The sequence below is a fragment of the Periplaneta americana genome, chromosome 15 (genome assembly GCF_040183065.1).
Source record: "Periplaneta americana isolate PAMFEO1 chromosome 15, P.americana_PAMFEO1_priV1, whole genome shotgun sequence".
NCBI classification, from domain to species: domain Eukaryota; kingdom Metazoa; phylum Arthropoda; class Insecta; order Blattodea; family Blattidae; genus Periplaneta; species Periplaneta americana.
Window position 1 is genome coordinate 140156438 of NC_091131.1, and position 8177 is coordinate 140164614.

The 8177-nt window shown below is 38.1% G+C and overlaps 1 non-coding gene across 1 annotated transcript; it reads left to right on the forward strand.

Annotated features, from left to right (window-relative positions):
• The first annotated feature begins 5189 nt into the window (after positions 1-5189).
• TRNAY-AUA (transfer RNA tyrosine (anticodon AUA)) lies at positions 5190-5261 on the forward strand. Its single transcript has one exon. It is a non-coding gene; the product is annotated as a tRNA-Tyr (tRNA).
• Positions 5262-8177: the final 2916 nt, after the last annotated feature.

Genomic DNA, 8177 nt, shown 5'->3' on the forward strand with positions numbered 1-8177 from the left:
TACATTGTGTAGCTGATAATAATTTATTTAACTGTTCTAATGTTGTTATGTTAATGCCGATTATTGTATATTATTTCAGGCACCTACCATCTGCCCAAAGCCATTTCGTATGTTTTTTTTTTTTAATTGCAAGAAAACTCAATATTTTGTGTACAATGTAAATTTAATATCGGTAACATTAAGTAACATCCAGTGTTATACTTAAAATATTGGTACAGTAACCATTTAGATTATATAAACGCAAATAATTTATTTTTATTAGCGTTTCTCGAAAGGATACATGCTTCAGTTGCCTTTGATATAACATTGTTAGTCCGAAATTACATTTATGACTATTAATCGCTCTTTAATTGTTCCCTTTAATTTACATTTCCAAAAAAAAAAAAAAGAACATGACAAAGAGATTTATCAACTTACTTTAAATGATTTTTAATCCAAATAGGCCTAATATTCAAAGAAAATTCTGGACGCTGTTTTCTTCTCATAATTATGTAAATAATTTATATTTAACTATATATCTAATTGTTTTTGTAACGGCTGCTCAGAGTTCGCTGTGGTGCTCCATTGATGGGTAATTTTTTAAAACATTGATCTGCGAGTATTGCATGATATTTCGTAAATTATAAAATATTACGGAACTCATGTTCAATAAAAATGATTTGTAAGTTTTCTGAAACTAGTTATGATAGTAAAGGGAAGTTGACAGAGTCCCTTTTCTTTATTCTTTGTAACTTATTTAATTTGCAAAAATAAACTGTACGAACTGTATGCTTTCAACGGTTTCACTACATCTAATACAGTTACTTAACCTTTATTTTAAAAAACATCTTTGTAGAGTGGAATAGATTGTACAACTAATTTCATCTTCGGAATATGTATGATAAGAACTTCCTTGTGTTAAATATTAACGTACCCTGTTAACATGTTTCGACCTATTTTCAGTAATCTTCGGAACTGGTCGTTGTTGGTCTTGGCGCCTCTTGTTTCCTGTGTTGGTGCGTTCGTAGTGTAGAGTCAAAGAGTGTATGTGTTTTGAAATTGAGTTGTGTGTTGACTCTACACTACGAACGCACCAACACAGGAAACAAGAGGCGCCAAGACCAACAACGACCAGTTCCGAAGATTACTGAAAATAGGTCGAAACATGTTAACAAGGTACGTTAATATTTAACACAAAGTTCTTATCATACATATTCCGAAGTGATACAGTGTTAAAAGTTGTGTAATCAAGATGTATAACTAATTTCAGTTGGCTCTAAATACATTGATACAAATGGTGCGAACTTGAGAAAGAGCCTAAACTATGTTTTTCCTTGGTATCACTAAATTTAAATGTACTTATTATCTGTTTCTATGTAGAACGGGAACATTGGGATATTTTCTTAGAAATCGTCCTTTTACTTTTCAAAAATCCCTGTTTTTCAGATGTCATTCATTAAAATCCTTTGCTCTAATATAAATTTCAGTGGTGTAATTTGAGCGAGCTAATCTAGAGAACTGAAATGTGAGGATTCCACCGTTAAGTGTAACTGAAGTGGAGCTGAGGAAAAGATCTAGGAATAATTAGTTAAGTGTTAAGGAGAAGACGCATAGAATAAACCAGTGAAAGGGAAATTAGTAAAGAGAGTTAAAATAAGTCATAAATGGTAAATAACCAACACTGAGTGTTTTATGTAGTACAGAGAGGAAGAATCTGGGAAGTGCAGTAGACAATAAATGAAAGTGAGTGCAAGTAGGGAGAAGATATACCAATGAAACAGAAAGAGATATAAGTGAATTGAAGAAGACTACTAAGGAAGTTACTACAAACATTCGAATTTTGTAACATTGAATGAATGCAAGAGTAAAATTCTGAGAAAATGTCAGTGAAAAATAGGGAAAATAATGTAGTACAGTAAAACATAGAATATAGATACGTAAAAATTAGTGAATTTTAGTCAGATAAATATGCTTGAAGATAAAAAATTAGGGATAATAGTAATAAAAGATAGCAATGACAGTAGAAGAGGATTAGTTGGATTGTAGCCGAGAGTGTTTCTAAACAAGAATAATGTACACAAGTATTGCATAGTTATCAGGAATAGGATAGACAGAAGATAAAGAGTATTACAACTACTACTACTACTGCTGCTGCTGCTGCTGCTACTACTACTATTGCAACTACTACTGCTATTGCTGCTAATATAAATTGTTGTTTTCTATTTGTTTTTACAATGAAACGACTTAAGAGCCATAATCAGATAGTTCACCCTTTTCAATGTACCAAAATAAAAAGAAAATAATTGTTATTAAAATGAATTTTGCTGCACTTATCTCAAAGTTTAAGTGTGCTGTGATTTCCGAAAACGGTTAACAGCTACTCACTAACGTGTGCTTAATAGTAATATATTTTTTAATTTCTGTAGTGACTCTTGTCTTCGTCTCCCTCTGGAAATGAATTGATATTCTCACTGAATCAGTTATACTGGCTTAAATATTTAATACTGGGTTGCAAGGGACAGTGAAGTGCATTCCATAACCTCTCCTATCCAAAACCCAACCTCAACCTGCTCGTGGTGCAACCTGCTTTTACAGATGAGGCTCTGGGGACCGAGTATTGGCGGTATAACCACACCATCAGGAATAGAGGAAATGCTATTTCATCTCTTACGCTGGCCTGCCACTGCGTAGAAATGTTTCACAAGTGGTACTTGTGAGAAAGGTCGGTGGACTCTAAAACTCCTCCCGGCCAGGTCCGATGGACCCATTAACCAACGACAGGTGTGGCCTTCCAGTCATACTGGGGGTTTACGTGAGTGGGTGATGTAACCACCATTACAAACAAAAAATTGGTGCCCACTTAAAAAACGGTTACACTTATGCTAATCTGTGAAGTTCTACCTGATGGATCCACCACAGAGAAATATTGGAGAGCAAGAACGCTAATGGCTTCGTTGCCAAAGCCCGGCATTAGATAACAACAACAACATATTTAATACTTTAATTTAGACGTGTAGTTGCAAAATCAGATACATCACTTTTTTTCCGAAATGAGTTAATGTTGTATTTCATATCTTCATATGATTCTACAACTGTTATAGCACTGTTATGCTCCAAAGCCAGATACATAACATGGATTTGTGTAATGAAAAAGAGAATTGGTTGCAAATCCTTAGTTCCTTGCAAACGTTTTTCCTTCGTACTGAAAAATTATGTTTTGATTTTGCAACTATACGCCTCAATTCACTAATGGAACGGGTTTTATAATCTTCACATAACCGATACACACTCTTACCCACCCATGCACACGACAGACACAAGCTGTCACTGGCCTTCATAGATTATTTCCGATACATGTAAATCTTATTTTAAGGGGAGATGTTGCATAAATTGAATTCTTACCTATTTTATGATAATTTCTTCATTTTTGTATATATAAATATCATTGCTGCAACAATTTAAATTTGAGATTACTTACTTATGACTTTTAAGGAACCCAGAGATTCATGGCCGCCGTCACATACGCTCATCATCGGCCTCTATCCTCATCAAGATAATCCAATTTCTACCATCATATCCCACATCACTCAAGTCCATTTTAATATTATCCTCTAATCTATGTCTCGGCCTTCCCAAAGATCTATTTCTCTCAAGCCTCTCAACTAACAATCTATATTCATTTTGGAGTCGCCCATTTGAGTTTAGTAAAAATAATTGGGGCAGAAATGTTGGGGGGGGGGGGGAGTATCAAGGCACTGTAGGTCACGATAGTGAATATATCTGAGCCATTTTTAAGATAAGTTCAAAACCTCTTTGTCATTTTACTCCTAAAAGAACATTCTTTAAAATGGTTGTATCATAAATTTGATATTCGTTTTCAAAATGTGAAAATAAAGAATACATCTTAAGAATCAATTTTGGAGATACCATTAGAGAAACATGTGAGGATATTATTTTATCAAATGCAACAAAATAACAAATCTCTGTTACACAGAAGGTTTCCTAATTATCTAAGAATGTGTGTTTCAAATAAAATCCATGTATTAATAGTTCGAAGATATAAAAATATTCACTCTTTGTATGAGAATGAAGCAAAAAATTAAAGTTACCAGAAATTGCAATTAAAATTTAGTGTAATTTAAAAACTCTGTGCTTTAAAAATGACAGCCTAAAGGGTTATATAAATGTGCATTAAATTTTGTGCGATGAAATTTTGAAATTTCAAAGATTATTTTAAACAAAGAATTTTTCTTTTTAAAAATTCACTCGTTTTCCACCACATTTTAACCATTCTTTTTCTTTGAAAACCCTATGCATCATAGTTTTAAAGATAGCGCTGCAGTAGTTGACAAGGGCATATATCCTCATTAAATTTCATGCCATATATATTTCTCACATATTAAAGTGTATTTTACAGCAAAAACATTATTTTTCATTCAATGGTTTTCCACCATATTAAAGCCATCCTCCCTCCTCAACATCGCAAGTAGCATTTGCAATGAATTTTCCTATTGCTTTTCTTTTTGTATTAAAGTTTTATTTTCTCATTGCTTATCTATTTTTATTTAATTAACATTAAGCAGGAATCTGAATGTTTATAGAATAATCCATTAACTGTACGTAAAAAAAAGAAAATATGACGCCCGAAGTTAATTTCACCTCTGTCCATTTCAAGTGGTGGATAGTGGTGAGAGTTGCTGGGAAATATACGAATATATTCCCGCATTATTGGCAATTAGTTCGGTTTGGTTAAGTGGTCATAATTTCACCTTAAAACATTGGCGATGAAAGAGTAATGGAACAGAGGAAAAATTCTCTCCGGCGCCGGGTTTTCAGCTCTTGTGGATAAAGCATCAGCACATAGAGCTGAAAACCCGGGTTCAAATCCAGGCGCCGGAGAGAATTTTTCTCCATTCCTTTACTCTTTCATCGTATTATGATGCAGAATATCTGCATGGAAATATCATATGTACTTCGGTACATTAGAATAATATATATGATATGCGTAAATCACTTCGTGATTTAAGACGGCGATTATTCCGTCGGATCCCTACCAACTAGTCATTCATAACGAGTGCACCTCAGCACATGTGTGGACTTCAGTCCTACGTTCATAGACGTCTATGACGTAGTGCAGAGGGCGGCCACTAGAGGGAACCCAAGAGTTGGAACTTAAACTGAGACGATTCTGTCCAACGCCGGGTTGGGTATCCGGTGTGGCTTAGCGGATAAAGCATCAGCACATAGAGCTGAAAACCCGGGTTCAAATCCCGGCGCCGGAGAGAATCTTTCTCCGTTCCATTACTCTTTCATCGTATGATGACGCAGAATATCTGCATGGAAATATCATATGTACTTCGGTACATTAAAATAATATATATTAAAACATTGAGTTTAGAAAAAAATATTTCAAAACTTTTACCATGTTTCCTTATTAAACTGAAAGCTAGGATGGAGTTTTTAATGTTGCTGTTGTTTTCTAATACCAGGCGTTTGACAATAAAATCACTTGACTTCCTGCACTCCAATATTTTTCAAAGATATTGTCATGGTCAGCCACTGAAGCACAGATTTTGAGGGAGTTGTTAATGTAGTTTCAGACAAAATATCACATAATTTTAAAAACTGCTAGCCATTCATAATTACTAACTACATTCAAGAAAACAAAGCAAATGTATGAACTTACCTTACAGTAAGTCCATTGCCATCCAAACATTAATTTCAGTGCACTCTAGTGACAGCAAGAGAAAAAAGGATTTCTTAGGACTGAGGTTAAAAAAAAAGAACTAAGAAAAAACGTAAATCTCTTTCCTATTGTATGGCCATAAAGATATAATTAATTCATAATGTACAGGTCCAAACGTTTCTAAGCGTGATGTGCCTATCAGGAAACAAAATATTTAAATGGAAAATGCGACCACAAGTGTCTATTTATCGCTATATTGAGTGGAACCAAGGGACGGAGCGTGATATTCAGACATATTGTTAGAACATAAAGAAACAGGTCGCCAAATAAAATGAAAGGTTTGATGATAGGTAACATTAAGGAGTATATATAAATTACTATTACTCTAACAGAAGCTTTACTATGAACAAGTGGGGAGAGAAACATGGGAACACTCGGAGGGCAATCTATCTGAAAATGGCTCTTAGAAGTACAATATTTATACTACTTACGCCTGAAACGACAACAAAGCAAACAAAATATATACCTTAAACAAGACCAACACGTCGTTGTTGTTTCCTCATCTTCATCTTCCGTTGCTAAGTGCTCCAATGATGGTCCAGGCATGGAACCTGGCAAGGATTCAGGCATGGGATCTTCCATCGATGATGCTAGCAGAGGAGTTATCAAGGGATCTCGCATAGGCGCTGGTAAAGGATTTTGGATGGGATCTAGCATGGGCGTTAACAAGGCATTTGACATGGGATCTAGCTTGGTTTCTGGCATGGGAACTGGCAAGGAATCTTGTATCGGAGTTGGTATGGGTGTTACCATTGGAGCTAATATTGGTAATGGCAAGGAATCTGACATGGAAGCAGGCATGGAATCTAATATGGGTGCTGGTATGGGATGTTGCTTGGTTGGTGACATGGGAGCCGGCACGGGATATGGCCTGGGTGATGGCAAGGCATCTGACATGGGTGATGACAAGGAATCTTGCATGAAAGTAAGCATGGAAAATGATGTGGATGTTGGTATGCGATCTGGCTTAGTTGGTGGTATAGGAGATGGCATGGGTTCTGGCAAAGCATCTCGCATGAGTGATGGCAAGGAATCCGGCATGGAAGCAGGCATGGGATCTGGTATGGGGTCTGGCTTGGTTGGTGGCATGGAATCTGACAAGGCATCTAGCATGGGTGATGGCAAGGAATCCGGCATGGGATCTGGTATGGGGTCTGGCTTGGTTGGTGGCATGGAATCTGACAAGGCATCTAGCATGGGTGATGCCAAGAAATCCGGCATGGAAGCAGGCATGGGATCCGGTATGGTGTCTGGCTTAGTTGGTGGCATGGAATCTGACAAGGCATCTAGCATGGGTGATGGCAAGGAATCCGGCATGGAAGTAGGCATGGAATCTGGTATGGGGTCTGGCTTGGTTGGCGAGATGGAATCTGACAAGGCATCTATCATGGGTGATGGCAAGGAATCCGACATGGGAGCCGGCATGGCATCAGACACTGGAGCTAGCATGGGTTCTCGCAAGGAATCTGGAATGGGTGATGACATGGAAGCTTGTATAGGATCTGGCAGGGGTGCTGTTATTGAACCTGATATAGGTGTTGCCATTGGAGCTGGAATGGGGTATGACAAGGAATCTGACATGGGATCTAATATAGGTGCTTGTATGGGGTCTGGCTTGGTTGGTGGCATGGAAGCTGGCATAGGGACTTCTATGGGTACTGGCATGGGATCTGAATAGGTTGCTGACAAGGAATTCGCCATGGAATCAGACATGGGAACCAGCATGGGGTCTAGCATGGATCCTGGCATAGGCGCTGACATGGAATCTTGCACTGGTAGTGGTATTGGATCTGGCATGGGAGCTGTCATGGGTCCCGGCATATCATCTGGAATGGCTGCTGGTCTGGGTACTGGCACGGGATCTGGCAAGGATGATGTCACAGAAGTTGGCATAGGTGCCGGCGTGTAATATGTCTCGTCATCTAGTACGGGACGTGGCCCAAAAAATATATATCTTAAACAAGACCACCAGGCATTCCTTCTTCGGTGCCTACCTTCTGCTGGCATGGGTAATGGCATAGGACCTGGCATAGGCGCTGACATGGAATCTTGCACTGGTAGTGGTATTGGATCTGGCATGGGAGCTGTCATGGGTCCTGGCATATCATCTGGAATTGGTGCTGGTCTGGGTACTGGCATGGGATCTGGCAAGGATGCTGTCACAGAAGTTGGCATAGGTGCCGGCGTGTAATATGTCTCGTCATCTAGTACGGGACGTGGCCCAAAAAATATATATCTTAAACAAGACCACCAGGCATTCCTTATTCGGTGCCTACCTTCTGCTGGCATGGAAGCTGGCATGGGTAATGGCATAGGACCTGGCATAGGCGCTGACATGGAATCTTGCACTGGTAGTGGTATTGGATCTGGCATGGGAGCTGTCATGGGTCCTGGCATATCATCTGGAATGGGTGCTTGTCTGGGTACTGTCATGGGATCTGGCAAGGATGCT